The sequence below is a fragment of the Leopardus geoffroyi genome, chromosome A2 (assembly GCF_018350155.1).
Source record: "Leopardus geoffroyi isolate Oge1 chromosome A2, O.geoffroyi_Oge1_pat1.0, whole genome shotgun sequence".
Classification (NCBI taxonomy): domain Eukaryota; kingdom Metazoa; phylum Chordata; class Mammalia; order Carnivora; family Felidae; genus Leopardus; species Leopardus geoffroyi.
In genome coordinates, this window is record NC_059331.1 from 167,117,581 (window position 1) to 167,135,141 (window position 17,561).

At 58.4% G+C, this 17,561-nt stretch overlaps 1 long non-coding RNA gene across 2 annotated transcripts in view; it reads left to right on the forward strand.

The window, feature by feature from the left end:
* LOC123607173 overlaps nt 1-16,890 on the forward strand; it is a 40,634-nt gene extending 23,744 nt beyond the window's left edge. Inside the window, exons 2-3 of one of the 2 annotated variants that reach the window (XR_006716684.1) lie at nt 8,778-8,894; nt 13,877-16,890. This is a non-coding gene — a long non-coding RNA (uncharacterized LOC123607173). Of the gene's footprint in view, nt 1-8,777; nt 8,895-12,022; nt 12,867-13,876 lie in introns of those variants that run through there. The other variant, XR_006716683.1, reaches the window with a different exon arrangement.
* Nucleotides 16,891-17,561: the final 671 nt, after the last annotated feature.

Sequence of the window (17,561 nt, forward strand, 5' to 3'; positions counted from 1 at the left end):
GGCGCAGGGCTGGGGGTGCACGGCTCGGGGGACCCCTGAGGGGAGCCCGCAGCCGGAAGCGCTCCAGCCGTGCCGTTAGCTCAGCGAAGTGGGATTCGGCCTCCCGGAGAAGGTGCATTTTGTTCCAGGCCGTCTTCAAGGGAGCAGGGAAACGTAATGCTTTTAAGAAACATTTCCATCCAACGCGGTGAATCGAGAAGCGGTTTGACACAGAGGCGAAGATCAGTCCTGAATTCCCTGCAAGGCGGTGTACCGCCCCCCCCCCCCACCCTGGCGTGTGGGCGCTGACGTCCCAGCCCCTTCCAGGGCTCTCGGGGACACCGCATGGTGACCAGGCTTCTTAGCCAGAGCTGGGCGGGGACGAGCTGGAGACAGATTCCGGCAGGTGGCTCGGGGCACTGATTCAGAGGCAGGTACCCCCAGGCCCCGGCTGCAGAAAACATAGGCGGTGTTTAAAGGGGCCGTGCGTTAGGTTAGTCCTGCCTGAGACGGACGGGGGTCGGCAAGCAGTGTGGGGGGGGCCCCATGGCATCATGAAAGGTTGCCGCTGGGGTGAGACGGATGTGTTTTCACTACCCCCGGGGCCGTACGCGCATCGATCGTGTGTGGGGACGGGTGTCAGTGAGACAATCATCATATGGGAGACTTGGTCGGAAAACCGAGGCCGCTCGGTGCCCGTTCTGGTGATACGGTGACCACTGGCTTGTTTCTGACGGACGTTCTCACACAAGACCTCCCTGAACCCCCGCCCGTCCTTTGTCGTCCACAGTGGGGTGGACTCGGTTACAAGGACGGCATCAGGGCGTCCAGGAGTTGGAGGCCGAGAGCAGAGACTGGGGTTCATCTCACGGCCATGCTTCTGCACAAACGGCTGTTCTAGGAACCGAGCTGGCAGATGCTGGGGCTGGAACTAGACTGACTCTGGCTGTTTTCTGAACTGTTAGCTGTAATAAAGGTTTGAAGTTCAATGACCTGAATGAGAAAACCATTGCTTAATGGACGTAATATATATTACATATAACATAATATGGCTCTATCCCTGGATGTTAAACTTACGTCCCGTGAAATTCTCTTAAGCCTCTAGCCCCCCTGCCGAGTGAGGTCAGATGGCGAAAGTAAGTGAGCGCGTACGATAGCGATGATTCGGTATTGAGTGAGAACGTTTTCGGGGATAATTGTTTGGTTCGGTGATTTGGGTCTTGTGGCCATGGGTGCCTGTGGAAACCGTTATAGATCTGTGAATTTACAAAGTCAAGTTTCAACGAGGAAACCATTTTCATTCTTGTGATTGTGCCACGTACATAACACTTCGACATACTCTTAAAAACCAGAAGGCTTGGGCCCCAGCTCTTTGGCGGGAGGCTGCGAAACTGGCTGGGAGGTGGGGGCCTTGGCCTTGAATCTCCACGTCCCCGAGAGGCAGAGAGGCTCCCCTATATGTTCTGAGGTCCGGGATGTCGGGTCAGACGCAGGGCTACGTCTCACTGCCGTGCTGGGAGTCAAACTCTAAGACACAGTGTGGATGGTTTATTATAAAATTACAGTGAAGATACGGGAAACCCCAAGTGTGGCTCAGACTTCTCCGGAGTCAGCATTTCTGTGCTGAGTGTATCTAAATGGCAGTAATCTGGACGAAGCTATGCAAATACGTGAAACTGAGTCATTAACTCCGCTGCTCTGTCGGCTTTGGCAGAGCCAGACCCACCGGCCGACTTTCAGCCCGACAGGTGCCCAGCACCGCGTCTGGCCTGCCCTTCGGGCATCCGCTGTCACCGCAGCAGGACTGTTTTGACGATGGCATCCGTTGTGCTGTTAAAGACGAAATCGTATCTGCACTCATTGACTAAATATACAAAGGGCTGGGATTTCCACTTGGCCAACGTGCCTGTTCACATGGGGGCTGCTCCCTGAACTCAGATAAAGTCCATCTGGAGACACGCACTGGCTTCTAACCCCCAAGTATGGCGGGGCCCACAGGGTAAATCTGCCCTCGGCACGTGGGGCGTCCCTGGCAGGCCGCGTGCTGTCGGAAGGAATCGCGAAGTCTTCAGGAGCCCGACCGCCACCCACCCTCTGACCTCGCAGATGCTTGCGCCTGCTTCCCGTTGGGTCTTATAAACCTGGATGTTTACTGGAACTTGTGACCAGTGTCCCACTTAGAGGCCACAGATTCTCCAAGTGCGTTTTAGACGCACGTGCATTTCGGCCCGACTCAGGTAAGATCTAATTTAAGCAGAGCTGAGATTTACTCATTTGGAAGTGTATTCGCTCCTCAAAGTGATGGACTACGAGGTACGTTGAAACAGTGAGATTCCCAAGCGCCTTCACTTGGGAGTCGATTGATCCGACCAGGCCTCAAACTGTGATGCACACGCACACACACGCACAGGTGCGCGCACACACGCGTGCACACGCCCACACACACCCTCAGCAGGGCAAGAACACAGATTTTTCTTCATTCGGGTGGGTGCCCATTCCTCTTTGGTGGCAGGAGTCCGGGGCCTCCGGAACGGGATGTAGGTCACATGGCCACCTGCCGGCCAAGGATCACTCTTGGCCTCCTTCTGGGCTCTTCTCATGCTGAAATGTTCTGCCCTCTTGACCAGGTACTGGCACAGAATCGCCTCCCATTTGCACTCTCTTCTGTCAGGTCTGGCAGGCTGGCTTCTGCCGGAAATTACTTTGGATTTTTGCTGCTTGGTCCATTTGGGGCCGGTTCCCTGTGGACCGCAAGGTGTGTGATGGGCCCCCTCCCCCTGGCCGTGTCACTAAGGGGTGTGATAGGGACTTGGACTGGTCTGGTTTTCGCTTCTGTCTCTAGAGCCAAGCGCTGTGTGTCCACGACCCCTTGGCTCACTAGCCGCCCCCGGCCCCTGGAGAGACGCTGCCCCCGCACCTGCCACTCGCGGGCGGGGACTGACCCTTCCCTTCAATCTTGAGAAAACCCTTTAATTGTGTTCCCTGAAGAACTCCACCTCGAGAGCGAAGGGGTGAGTGTCGGCGATGTGCTCGGATTCCAGCGGTCCCATCAAGGTTACGCTCTGTCCGGGGCGCGATGGCCCTTCCTTACCACCGTTTTGATGTGAAATCATCTGCAATAAGATGGGGAAATATGGCCACAGGGCCTTTCCCTTCTCCCTTATCTTTGTGTCTACAAACCTCTCCGAACAATGTCCTTTCTCTCCCAGGTGATGTGGCGCGTCAGGAAACCGGTCACACCTCAGCCCTTTCCTGCCCCATCACGAGTGTTTACCGAGCGCCGGCTCTGTGTCTGTGCCGTGGTGCAGGACGCAGGAGACGCAGGGGTGGGTGTGGGGCGCAGGGCTCTCCCTCTGCTTCAGGAACGGGGCCGGAGCTGCGCCAGCCGCGAGGGGAGTCAGGATGTCAGAGGGCCGGATGTCAGAGCAGCGGGAAGGTTGACCAACTCGAGCTGAGTGGAGGCCGCAGGGAGAAGGTGCTGGAAGAGGGAGCGAGAGCACGGGTGCGGTGGCCGCACCGGCCCCTCCCGTGTGGGTGGGTCACGCGGTGCTCAGGCTCGCTGGCGGTGGGACAGAGGGTTGGCCACACGTCCGCTGTCCGTGGAGCCGATGTTTGGAATCCCACTCGAGGGACGGTGGTGGCACACGAGAGATTTCCTTGGAGGGGAAATAATGATGCGTGTCCAGAGGGCACGGTCACTGGGCTTGTTCGGGTCCCCCCTGTTCCCCGGGCACGCACCTCCGTGCTGCAGGGACCGCGGGTGAACGGCAGCCCAGGGTCCGCAGGGCGCAGGGACCACGCGTGAGGGGCTCTGTGTCCCACACAGGTGGCTGTTCGTCTACGCCGAGCCTTGGGCCCCGAGGCGGGGCGGGGCCCAGGCCTGCTTCCTCTGTCAGGCCTTCGTCTGGAGCCCCGTCCTGGGTTGGTGCTCAGTCCACGGGTGTTGAATGAAGGCCTTGCTTCGAGGGACATAAACGGGTTGTCGCGGGACGTCTGGTATGGTTGTAGGCTGAGGGCGTGTGGCACCTGTAGGGCAGTGCTGAGTGGCTGTGACTCAGCCCCTCTAATTTGCCCAGGAGAGGAAACCCGGCTGGGGGTCAGCGCCGTGGGGAATGTGAGAGGAAAGATCCAGAGCCAGGACGAGGCCCCGGAGGGGCTGGACGAGGGAGGGCCTGTGCGCTGGCCTGCCCCGTGCTGGTGCCCCTCCATCACCTGCCCGCTCCGTGCACCTGGCCCGCCGGGAAGGCCGGGGAGCCGGCTGCCACAGCCGCCCCCCAGTGGCACTGGCCACGCTTCGGGGAGGGGGGGGGGTCGGAAGTGGCAGGGCTGGAGGGAGGGCCGCTGGGAGGCACACGGCCCCCTCCCTTGGCTCCCTCGCCCCTGGGTCCTGGCGGCCCGGCCAGCGCGAGGAATGTGCTGTAGGCCACTCACCCGGCGGCTGTTGTGTGTGCGGAGGAATGAAAACTATTTTTGAGTTCCCGCTACTGTCCCTCCCTGGGCCCACAGCTTCCTCTTGGCCACTTCCTTGAACACACGGAGACAGGCCTGGGCACGGTCCCCGGGCCGCATGCTCCTGTCAATGATTAACCGCAGGGTCCCGGGCGTCCCGCGCCCGCATCGTGGGCCCGCCTCCGCGCTGGGGGCGCACGCGGCCCGGAAGGACACAGCGCGGGGCCTGCCTCCCCTTTCTCCCTTCTGTGAGTCTGAAGACCTCTGAAGGAAGTCACCTCACCGTGTTCTCCAGCGTGACTCCACTTCTGAGACCCAACAAGCCGGGCGAGGCCTGCTCTCGGAGACGCGCGATGCGCGACCCTGTAAAGCGCTTACATCGAAGGCTCGGGGTGGCTGGAGACCCCAGCACCCCCCTGCACGCGCCCGTGGGGGACGGTATCTCGGGGGACGGTCTGTTCTGGTTTGTTCTGAAGGCTCCTTGGACACAGATACTTGCCCCTGCGAGCGAACGGCCTCCCCTTTGAGGGAATGACTGTTGTCACGACTTCCCGTGTGTATTATCTTCATCCTCTAGCTGGCCGTTATTGCTCTGTTCCCTTTATAACTAAGGACGCTGGGCCCGGGGAACCCTAACTGCCCGGCCTCCCGCGGGGGGTGCCCAGGGTTTAAACCGCAGCCCAGCTGGGCAGGAAGCCCAGGCTCTTCTCAGAGGACGGCTCTGTCACTTACGTGACCCTAGCAGCCACTAAGCGTGGGGCTCACCTTGCCCTCTCCCCGACCGTCCCCCTTCTCCCTCCGTCTCCCTCCCCGGGCCCCCACGAGAGCCGCCCCAGGTCTTGTCCAGTGGGTGTCAGCCTGGCGGACTGGGTGCCCCTGGGGCCCTCCCCTCCCGCTCTGCTCTGCCCCACGTGCGGGGGCATCGGCCAGGCCTGGGGACCCGTCCGAAGGACCCAGTGCTTTCTCCAGCCTCCTCTCACGGCAGGTCTGGGGAAGTGGTGGGTGTGGATGTGAGGCCGGTGCTGCCTGTCCTTGGCAGGAGGTGGGCCTTTAAAGCCGTTGACATCCCAAGCCGACTGACAGATTAGGAGGGGGACGGGTGGACTTCAGCCTGGGCACACAGAGCTTCCGTCAGCTCTGTTCCAGGAAGACTTGCCTAGAAACTCCGTGAGGTTCCAGCCGGGGGGTTCTGCCTGCTGCCCTCGCCGGGCTCAGAGCCTCGGGACTTTGGGAGGAAACATCTGTCCCCTCCGCTGAGGACGCGGACTTGGACACTTTCTGCCTCGGCTATTTTCCCCGGCTGCAGCCGCGTGGCACTGTCCCCATGCCGTTTCGTGACACTCCATCCGCGTCCACGTCGGCGCCGGACCGGATGCCCTGGGAGGTCTGCTCCCCACTCATGGCGTTCTGAAGAGCATCACCCAGGGCCAGGGGCCGCACGTGCGAAGTGGGACACCCTCCTCACGGCGGGGCCCCGCGTGTTTGTCCTTCCTGCTGGGCCGTGCGCTCCCTGAGTCCGCAGACCCGGCTTCACGACCTCCAGTGCCTACCGCTTTGCAGCTCTGTGCGGAGCAGATGCAGAATTTGTATGTTCTGGCGACTTCTTAAGAACGTACCAGACGCTCGGATGTGGCCCCTGCATTAACAAGTGACACACAGCACCCCCTCACCCCCCCGCTTTCGGAGCCTGGGGGACAACGCAGAGTGTGAGCATGGTTTTTGGAAGCAGACACGGGAGGGCAGAATGCACGGCCCTCGTTACCTACCTCACTTGGCCGACTTTCAGCTTCCTGCAAAGTCACCTGCGAGGCGGTTTTAGATAAATCGAGTGACGGCCCTAACAGATTTGAGGGCCCTTATGATCCAAGCCAGTCCTGTGGATCATCCTTTGGTAAAGTAGAAAACCTCACCATTGAAACTTCTGGGACGGAAGGCAATGGGGGTGTGGCTTCCAGCCTGGGGCTGGTCCCCCCTGAGCCTCTGGCCGCCTGAGTGTCTATCTGAGCAGGGGTCGGGCACCCACACAGACACCTGCGGGGGGCACACCTGCGGCCCAGCGGCGACCCGCCCCTCGAGGCCCCCTCTCGGCCCGTCCACCTGGCTCCGCTCGGCCGGGACTGCACTCAGGCGCGTCCGATGCCCAGGTTGGAAACACGCCATGCCTGTTGGACTCTCATTCCCGTAGAGCCTGGAGAGACAGGGCAAGGAAGAGATTGCCCGCCAGCCTTCAGTTCCAAGGGGGAAGATCCAGCGGGGTCCTGGCCCCCACGGCAGTGGGATGGAGGAAGGAGCTCGAGGGACGGGCTTGGCCGCTGATTGCTGTGTGACCCTGGGCCACCCCACGGCCTCTCTGGGCCGCACCCCCCATCCCGGCAGTAAGGGTAAGGCGATCACGGATCAGCCAAGTCCCTTCTTGCTACGGTGCCTGTGCCTGGCTTTGTGGGGGTTTTGGTGAGCGAGCCCACGTGTTAGCACTGGAACCGCTTGGTCCCAAGAGCGTGTCCACGCTGAAGCTCTGTGCTCCCCGAGTGCACAGTCTGTGGGTCGGGGCTCACCTGCATGTTGTACGAACTCCTCCTCGGTGCCCACCGAGGACTCATCGCCCTGGACCTGCCGCATCGGGACGACGCCCCAGGTGCTGCGTGTGCGCGGATCACAAACCGAATGTCCCCCGGACATTTTCCATCAGTCATGAGCGTCCTCTGCTGTTGAGGTTTGGCCCCGAGGCCGGGCTTGGGTCAGACCGGTCACTGGGTCAGCGGAAGGGTGCGGGCCCTGGGGCGGCCCCTGTCTGGGGCCAGTTGGCCTCTCTGTTCGGTTTCCCGCTGCCGGGATGGGAGGCCTCCTGTGGGCGGTGCGTAAAGAGCCCCCAGAGCCTCTCAGCTGAGTGTTAGCGTCGCCGTGGTCATTGGAGGCTTCAAGCGGCTCTGGAGGAGTTACTGTTACCTCCATGTCACGGGTGAGGCCTAGCAGGCTCAGAGAGGGTTAGTGTTGTCCCCGAGGTCACGCACGGAGGAAGAGGAGCACTGGGGATTGGCACGCGTGTCTGCCTCTCACGCTGGCCCCCTCCATGCCACTGCACCGACCCTGGCTCACCGGCTTGCCTGCTTCTGTCTCTGAGCGCCTGGAGCGCTGACCCCGTGCCCCCCCCCCCCCGCCCCGTGCAGACAGTGGGCTCCCCTTGCTCTCCCCTGGGGTGACCCGTCTGTGGTTTGATGTCTTCGCTGCTGATTCTGAGCGTGGGAGCCTTCTTCTCTCAGGGGCTCAGTTTCCTCACGGGGAAACCGGGAAGATTGCGTAGCTTGTCCCCGTGTCCCCGGTGTGGCGGATGGGACACCAGCGGCAAGGGAGCCCGGCTGGGTGGCCAGGCTGTGGGGGTCTCTGCGGGCCCTCCGAGCCGGTCCATCCGCTCAGCCCCGCCGGGAGGCAGCCTGTTTCGAAGGCTTCTGTTTTTAGGCAGCGCACGGCCACGGGAGGTCCAGAGCGGCCGCTTCGCGTCCAGGGGCAGCCGACGCCCCTCCCCACCCGAGACCCCCGGGGCCTGCCGGCACTCCCTGCTCAGGAAACCTGGGACACAGGCCCTGGGTTAGGGCTCCTCCTGTCCCAGGGAAGGGAAAGAATTCAGAAGGATGGATGACCTCATCCTGCTCCCAACTTTGAGTCTCCAAAGACAGAGCTGACGTCAGCTCATATTTGCAATCTTTTCTCCTCTTTCCTGCAAAACGGCTCCTTCTGCTGGGAGAGCATTTGGCAGCCAGCCCCGTCGCGGGCCTGCCAAGGCACAGCTCCATCACTGAGACTATGTCTTATGCGCCCACCGAGGGGCGGCGGGGGAGCGGCCTGGACGAGGCCCCCCCCCGGGGTGGCTCCGATGGGCGCCGGGTTCCTCAAGGTGCCCTGAGAGCGGCAGCTGGTGCCACCCCCCAAAGCTGTGGAGAAGCAGCAGACTGATGGGCCTTCTCCAATCATCAGCAGGGCCCTCGGGGGCTCCCCACCACACAGGCCCGGTAGAGAAGCTGGGATCGAGGTCGTGTGCTCTGGGCACAGAGGCCCTGGCACAGGTTGCAGTGAGGAGGCCGGATGGGGATGGTGGGGGGTGGGAGACACAGGGGTCGCCGACGTGTGGATGGCGGGGCTCTGGGTCTCCGGGCCGGGAGAGGCAAGGCAGGGACCCGAGCCCCAGTGTCGTCCCGGCCACCAGTGGGAGGTTACGGTACAGCCCGTGCTCCGAGTGATGGTTCTGATTCGGTAAGTGCGTCGCCCCTGCAGGACCCAGAGCCGCCCCTCTGCTGGCCCTCCGTGCAGGGAATGAGTTGTTCAACACGTTTCTCTGTCTCTGTCGCCCGCAGGTGTATCCCCAACACACATGGTGAACAGGGGGCCACCGCACACGTCCAGGTCTCCCTCGTCGGCTCACGCGGCCACCGTCAGCACGGCAATGGCATCATCAGCACCACGTTCCTCAGGTGTGTGGGGGGCTCCCCGCGTCCCATCCCGGGGGGAGAGAACCCTTCCCGCCTCGTTCATTACTTCTCTGGGTCACGGGCTTCCTGCTCACGTACTCGAGCTCAGGTGTCCTTAAAGGAAAGGCAATCATCAACCAGGCCACAAACGCTGAACGCTGAGCAGCCACGATACTGGGTGATTAGTGAGGAGGCATTATTCTCACCTCTTTGCGATCGTCACCTGCACTTAGAGAAAACATCCCCCACGGCCATCGCTGGGGGGATGTGGGAGCCCGGGGGGCATGTATTTACTTAGTGGAAAGAATACAGAACGTTCTTATCTGGTCACCTGTCACCGGGCCAGGAGGCCATGCCGCACCCTGCTCTCGCGCAATCTCAGCGGTATTGATTTTATTACTCATACTTTATAAATGAGGATGCTATTCTCAAGAACGCGGACATTTGCTTTGCTGTTGCCACGGTCTCAGCCCCGCGTAAACTTCTCGCTCTCGGTATGTGTCCGTCGATCACTCTCCTTGTCATTGTTCCGCGATGGGGGCCTTCTCGTGACCACGTACGGGGCTGCGTACCGCTGCACCGTAAGCTTCTGTTTGCAGATTAAAAAAGGCTACCAGGCAAACTTCAGCTTGAAAATGACTCTTGGGTTGAGCGCCATGATGATCCCCAAAGGGCGCGGCCCTGCCCTTCTGGAAGGCCGCCAGAGGCCCGTGCGGTTTCCCAATGGCGGCCCGGCCGGGGTCTCTGCCAGCTCCGTGTGGGGGGCTGGCCCTGCGTTCGGACGGCTCTGCCTCGGCCATCGTCCGATGGTGTCCCTCCCCAGAGCCCCCGGGGGTCCTTCCTGCACGGACGGCTCCGTGCACACAACTCTCCATCCTCTGGGGGTCATCCTGGCAAGCCACAGGGACGTGGCTTTTTCAAATTCAGATTTCAGGGACTCTTCATTCTGACCGTGTCCCGGGGCCAACCTGCTTGAATTCCAGCCCGACACTTAGGATCTGTGCTGCCCGAGTGTGGGTTTCGTCCTCTGAAAAGCGGGCCCATCGGCGCGAACCCCGCAGGGTGGTTGGACGTTTATGAGACGGGCCACCTGGCACCCGGCTAGTGCTCGCCCGGTGGCCCCTCCCCATCGGTGACGGGAGCCTGAACCCCCGGACGCTCGTGTGTGATGACACACAGGCCCACTGCTCCCGGGGCGCACTGACCTTGGGGGTTCGGCATACACCTGTCTTTAAAATGCTGCCTTCCGTACCTGGGGGCCTTTTCAGGAGAGAAAACACTTTTTAAAAGCCTTGAGCAGACAACCCCAGATATGTCAAAGTCAGTCCTCAGCTTTTTATCCTTATCGGGAATGGCCACGGCTCTGGGCTCTGCTCCTCAGAGAGATGCGACCCGCACAGACCCAGGCCGACGCTGCCGTCCCAGCGGCGAGCTGCGCAGACCATCAGAAGGCTTCTCCACTCACCTACTCGTTTTGGTGAGTGGCCTTCTCCGGTTCTCTCCACCTCCTTGCTCTTGGACCTCTCGGGCTGTCGCACGATCCTCGGGACACGGTCTGGTCCCGTCCCCCGGCCGTCCTGGGAGGCCCACGCGTAGGAGACCCCACGAATTTGTAGACATTCAGGGGGAAGCCACCCCTCACCTCTCAGCCCCACCCTCGCTGCCCACCCCCTCCTCCTGGGGTCTCAGCACAGGGGCTCTGACCGTGCCTTTGACCTCAGGCACTCACCAACGGTTTCAAAGGGCGATGTCCCTCCCAGGCTATGTTTTGGATGCTTGGAGGTCGATGGCTGTGTTAGGTCCCAGCAAGGGCCAGGTCCCCCCTCCTCATGTTCACTGCTCTCTTCGCTGCCCACCCTCTGGGGCCTCTCCCGAGGGGCCCCACAACCAGTTGTTCTGACCGCCCCCCCAGGACTATTCCCCCAGCTCCAAAGGCCGTCTGCACTCTTGACCTCAGCCATCTGACAGTGTCAGCACCTCTGGATAAACAGATGCTCCGTCCCCCAGACGGCACGGTTCGCCCTGTCTGGTGTGCCTGTCATCAGAGCAGAGGCTGGGATGAGAATCTGGGAGAAAGTTTTCACGTGGAAAGTGGTCCCTGGAATCAGGAGTGCTCCCCGTGTGCAGGGGAGACAGGAGAGTCTGGGAGGCATTATCGGTGGTCAGGAAGGGCTCCACCCTAGAAGGGTGGGAATGACCCCAGAGCTGCCCCTTGGCAGGGAGGGAGGTGGGCATTTGTCCACCGCTGGCTTCCCCTGTGGGTACAGGGCGGCTGATACTCCCTGGCTTTCAGGGAAAAGAGTCAGGGGAAGCCTGGAAGGTGCTGGAGGAGGCCGGGCAGGGGCGTGGAGCTGTCCAGCACGGCCGGGAGGGAGGCGGTGGCCCAGAGGAACATGCCCAGCACCGAATGTGTTTCCTGCACACCCGGGTGGGGAGTCTTCCTGTATAAATTCATACCAGCCGAGATGATCTGTCGGGTTTGCTCTCTGGGTTATGTCACCGACACGTTTTGTGTTTCATTTTCCCTGCGTTCGTGTGTACAGTTATGTTTTAGTAGTTAAGTGGAACTTGTTTTAGCGAGAGAAGCTGATGTCTAAGACTAGCCAGCTGGGTGCTCGCTTCTCCCCGCCAGCATCAGACGCTGCTGAAAGAGGGGAGAAGGAGAAAAACAGAAGGAATCAGCCCTTATGAAGAGATCAGAAGGGGGAATGACAGGAGATAAGATGTTTCAACAAATCTCTGTAAGATCTAAAGTAAGTCTGGCAGAGCTCGGGGTGGGCCAGATGAGGACGGCGGGAGAGCAGAGCTGGGAAGCGGGGCTAATTCGTCAGTCTGTCCTGGGAAAACCCATCATCTTACCCCGTGCCAGCCCTGCGGAGAATATGGGGAACACAGGCAGCAGGCTCACAAGAGAGGGGGCCTTCACAATTGGATGGACTTCTCACAGAAATTCAGAATAATGACTTTCCAGTCTGGCCTGCAGCCTCGAGGCTAGAACATTCTCCCGCGGGCGGCAGAGGACCCTCAGAGAATAAAACGGAGCCACACCACTTATCTGAGTTAGCGATCTTCATACAGTCATAATCCCATAAATGCACTTAGTGTTTTAAGAACTTTTATTTACCTTCTAGAATCAACCTAGGAATAAAGCCCAGAAGGCTTAATTATGGCTTCAAGACGGAATGCCGATGTCAGTGTTCCTCACCGTGTAAAAATAAAATCGTAATTGGTAAAAGTGGTAGGGAGAGCGGAGGAGAGGGAAGGGATAGATGTGTTGGCTGCTACTCTGGTCACACGGTGGAAAATCAAGAACCGCTTTCAGAGTTGGTGGAAAAACAAATCCACAAGGGCGGAGCAAGAAGAGCTGAAGACAGCAACACCTTTGTCGGATATCGCTCAGGAGTGATGGGGAGCAGTGTGAGTGTGGACAGCCTCCTTTCCACGGTGTTCAGTCCGTCAGCATTCGTTTCTGAAGCTGAAAACTTGAAAACCGGAGCTTGTATCAGCTAGGGTAGACAAGGCTACTCTGCGTAACAAACAACCTCAAACATCTCAGTAATGTGATACGATGAAACTTATCTCTCACTCGTGTGCACTACGGGGGGGGGGGTGGTCCTGGGCCCCCCCGGCAGTGGCTTTGGCCCCAGAGGTGGCCTCAGGCTGCAGCTTGGGTCCAGGCTCTGTGTTGCTCACAGGAATTTGTGGAATACAAAGGGCGGCTCAGAACCCCTTCTTCTGCGGGGCACCTCGGATCTCGTGATGTCTCCTCCAGCCACACCCTAGATCAGAGGTTCGCAGACCCGGCTGGACCCTTGCCTTTTTGTGACCGTTGAGCTAAGAACAGTTTTTACACTTTTAAATGATTGAAAAAAAAATATTAAAAGGTGAACGCTGTCCCATGACACGTGAAAATTATACAAAGCGCAAATGCCAGTGTTCAGAAATAAAGTTTTATTGGAACATAGCCATGCTCGTGTGTTTCCATAGCGACTGTGGCCGAGTCACTTAGTGGCTTAGCGAATAGTCGCCTCGTGGCCCCCAAAGCCTGAGATCCTCACCATGTGCCCTTCCCAGGAAAAGCTCTCCAGTCCTTGCCCTCCATGTGCTTTGGGGGCAAGCACCTGTTTGGCCCTCCCCTTTCACACCACGGTTCATTCATTCATTCGCTCATTCAACCAGCAGGTGTGTCATTAACACTTTCTTTGTGAGACAATATACGCACAAAGATGAGAAAGCTGTGTTGCCTGCCCTCAGGGAGAGCGTGAACTAAGCCTTCCAGGCGCTGCTGACTCAAGGCTGGACGTTATCTGGGCGAGGGGCCCCCAGGCTCTCTGTTTTGACCCATAGAATGAATTTAGCTTGATGTAAAACCTTTCTCCATTTCCAAGAGGAGCCTCGCCCCTGGGGGTGTCGTGGGTCAAAGTCTCCTCTGAGGGTCTCAGAGGCCCAGAGTTTGCTGGATGCGGTGGTTCGTGGGTCCCAGGCTGTCTCACACCTACTAGAGGGCCCCTGAGCTCACGGAAAGAACCAGCAAAAGAGCCTGCAGGCCTTAGCCCCCCTCGCTGCACAGGCATGACTTGTTTTCTAGATGTTCCACGGAGTCGTTCATGCACAGCTGGGGGAGAATAGACCGCCATTGTTGGCCTCTGTCCCTCCGCACTGTATTCATTAACTCTGGTTTTGCAGGGAAAGTTCCGAGAAGGTGCGCCTGAGGGCTGTGATCTTATCGGGGTTCGGTGAGGTCACAGAGTGGGTGGGCCGGGTCCCCCGGTCCGGAGCGGGGCCACTCCAGGGGGCTGGCGACCTTGCCCGTGGGGTCCTGCCTCCACGCACGGCCAGAGGCAGTCCAAGAGTGGGTCCATCTTCCTGAGCTCGGGGCTCCCCAGACCTCTCCTTTCCCTTGAAAGTACGCTGAGGGGCCCTACAAGACATCTTTGAATTTAATAAAACTCTGTATTGATTCAGGCCGTGTCTTCTCCTGGCAGGAGCGAAGGGGAGAGAGATCTGGTCTCCAGATAGAGACGGTCAGTTTTGAGAACACTTTCCTGCTCAGCGAAGTGCTTTCTGAATGCATAGCCTCTGTTTCCAGAGGTGTCTCTGGCCATCTTTCCCAACGCCGCCTTCTCCTGTGCCCCGCGGTGGACCCAGGCACCCTCTGTGCCCCAGACCTGCCTCTCCTGTGCGACTCAGCATGGCAGCCTGTGTCTGCGGCCTGGAGTGCCGTTCCCTGGGTGTCTGTCTCTGTCCCATCCCGCAGGTTGCAGACGCAGCACACAGCCAATTCCTTCACGACGCCGTCCCCCGCCTGCCACGCTATCCTCTCCTTGGAGCATGTGGGATGCCAAGCATGTCCCGGCCGAGCTGCACAGAGAGCGTTTTGGGGGCTTGCTTTCCCGGGCAGGAGGCTGCCTGGCCGGTGGGGCTCCGGGCTCCCACCCTCGGGGAGAGGAGGCTGCCTTACCTGTGCCCAGCCACCTGACGGTCCATCCGCTTAGCCCTGTTCCTCTTTCCTGAATGCTTCGGTTTTATTTGCTTTCCCTGTGTTGGCTTCTTGGGGCCACCACAAAGTGGGGAGGGACACATACACAACAGGAGGTGATTGTCCTAGTCCTGGAGGCTGTGAGTCCAAGATCGTGGTCTCACAGAGCTGGTTCCTCCTGAGACCTCTCTCTTCTCTTCTCCCCGTGTTCTCACACGGTCGTCACTCTGTGTGTCTGTATCCCGACGCCTCTTCTTACGAGGACACCGGCCACAGTGGATCAGGGCCACCCCCTGACGCCGTTTGACCTTAACTACCTGTGTAAAGACCCCTGGCAAACACAGTCACGTCTTGAGGTCCTGGGGTTGAGACTTCAGCACACGGGTTTGATAGGACACAGCTCAGCCCGTAACAGACGCTAAAAAGAAATGTGAAATTGCAACTATTATTTGAAGAGACGTCTTTAAAGCACACAAGTAAAAGAATCACTCAGATGGACGCTATCTCGTCATTCACAAAATACCGCATTTTTGAGAATTATTACGAGTGGAAAACGGATCCACGTGTGCCCGTGGACACCTTGGCCTCGAGCACGTAAAGCGCCAGAAAGGTTTAAAACCAGGCGAGGATGGCCACAAGAGTGATCTGAGCTGACCGGGTGGAGGCGGTCGACCTCCCGGCGCCCTTTCCGGGACTCTGGGCTCCAGCAGCCGGGGAGCAGGTGAGCACATCGGGTGCCTGGGAGGATTCGGGCCGAAGGCTGCAGATCTCACGGTGCCCGGGCGGGAGACGCCCCACGTCCTTGCCCGGCCCCCCATCCTTTGCTACCGGGGAGATGCTCACGGGTGCTGCCCCGCGTTGTCTCTTCCCACCCCCCCACCCCCAGCCGTGCACCCCTGGCAATCTCTTTTCTGTTTCCTGGCCTCACGTTGCCAGATTCCGGGTCCCCAGACTGGAGTCGGGAGCGCTTTTGTCCAGCACGGTCGCCGATTCCTGAGGGGTGAAATCTTTGGAAGAGCAAGTCAGATACGCTGTCCTCTCAGCTGGCAATTGCATATGTTTTATTTACAGCTTCCCATTTCCTTAGTTCAGAGGATAATGTTATTTTTGTCCTGAAAATTCAGCCTTCCTATTAATAACAAATGCAAGCCCGTGGCCATATCCTGCCACTGTCCCGTGCTCAGATCGATGGCAGGATACAGCTTATGCTGTGTGTGTATTTTCTTTACCGATAAAACCTTCTATTTAGGCACGTTTCACACTGTTTAGGTATGATTCGCCCAGAGTGCTTGAAAACTTTCCCAACAGCTTTCGCGGCCCTCGTTTGGTTACCACCGAGCAAAGATGATTCACGGGAATTTTAGCGCAGTTGTCCTAGAATGGGCATTTTGGAGGTTAAAGAAGATGTTAAGATCATCGGCTCCGGCTGCCTCGTGGTACAGACGCAAAGAACTAAGGCCCAGAGAGCTCGGGGGGCTCAGGGTCATCAGCTGGGTAGCAGAGTTGCAGCCGGAAGCCAGGCACCCTCTGCTCTGTGCAGATGCTTCCTCGGTGAGCACAGGAATTCATCGAGCTCGCCGCCCTCAACCTTCCGAGTCGGTTCCGAGGCCCCCGGTCCACGGTGCTAAGCGGTGCAAGGCCAGCGTGCCGGGAGGGAGCTGTTGGCAGGGCCTGAATTTCCACCAGCCTGGCCTTTATGGTGGCGAACGACAGCTCCTTCATTTTCCTTTTGGCTAGCTCAGAGCAACTTGTATCTGGTAATTGCCCAGCTGCCCGTGCTATTATTACTGGTCTCGGCGTCTCGTCCATGCACAGGGCTGGAACCGAGTGGCCGTGCTGCGGGATCACGGGAGAAGCGTAGGACCGTACTTGAAGAATCGAATCAGATGTTTAGGAAAACGGCAGTCCCCCCACGGCCCCCCAAACTCTTTCTTTGCACAATTCAAATAGGAAGCAATCTTAGAGCAATCTGAAAGTATGCATGAGCCCACCGCCGTTACCCAGAGCGAGGGCGCATCGATCTCCCTCTGCTTCTATTGATTTAATGTCACCTCTGTGATTTAATCATGTTTTCTTTCCTATCTGTGCGCAGTCTTTCTTCTATTGTCTGCCACGAAGCAGCCAAGGCCGTTCGGCCTCCGAGCTGGTCAAAATAACTTTGTTTTTCGTTTGCATTGTTTTCAAGAAATGATTAAACTGCCCGGGGGTAGGACTCTGGTGGATGGTGTTACGTGGAATGCAGGATGTCTTGGGAAGACTCAAGCCTTAGCCTTGGCGTCCTGGCCGCGGCGCAGGTGTGGGTCAGGGTCAATGGCGCAGGAGCGTCTTCTCGTCAGCTCCCAGGCAAGCGCTTGCTTCGTGGGCGATGCCCTTGACTTCCTCCTCCTCTCCAAAGAGCCTGGGTGTACGTGGCTGTTGTTCACCCGTCACAGGCGGGCGTGTGGAAGGGGCATATCCAGAAGCGAAAGCTCATTTGGACTGAGAAGTTTCCCCAAAGAAGTCTTTGAGATGTGCTCTGTTGCAAAACACACTGGGTTGTGTGCACGCTCTGACAGCTCCTGTCTGTTTCCTCGTGCGTGCCGCCCACTGCCTTCTCTTCATCTCTGTCCACTGAGATCAGGATCAAACGTTACCCACATCTTGACCAGAAGTTGCAGCCCCGACCCTAAACCTTTTGTAAGTTAAAAACCGCTCAGCCAAATAAGTTGCATTAAAGAGGGAATAACGGTGACACACGTTTAGTTTGTATTGATGGAACCCCACGTATCAAGCCTTATGGGGGTGTTCGAAGCACTATTCACGAACATTTAGGGTGTTCAGTTCATTCATTCCCATCCAGGAGAAAATGTAATTAAATACATTAGACACTCAGGAAGTTAAGAAAGGGGTAAAGACAATACGCACAAACACAAAGTAAGGAGAACAGGAAAAGCACATGATAGGTGCAGAAATGAATTCTTTAGAAAACAGGAAAAGCCAAAGGGACTATAGATCCATGAACGGGCTGTTTGGAAAATCGAGATAAAAGACATCCAAACAGCCAAACAAAAGAGAGAAAACACAAATGCAAAACGTCGGAAATGGGAGAGGAGGTACGAAAGTGGAGATGAGGTTATCAGAGTGAATGTGAAAATGGAAGCTTCTAGATTTTGATAAATCGCATTATTTTCTGGGAAAATAGAGACCAGCCA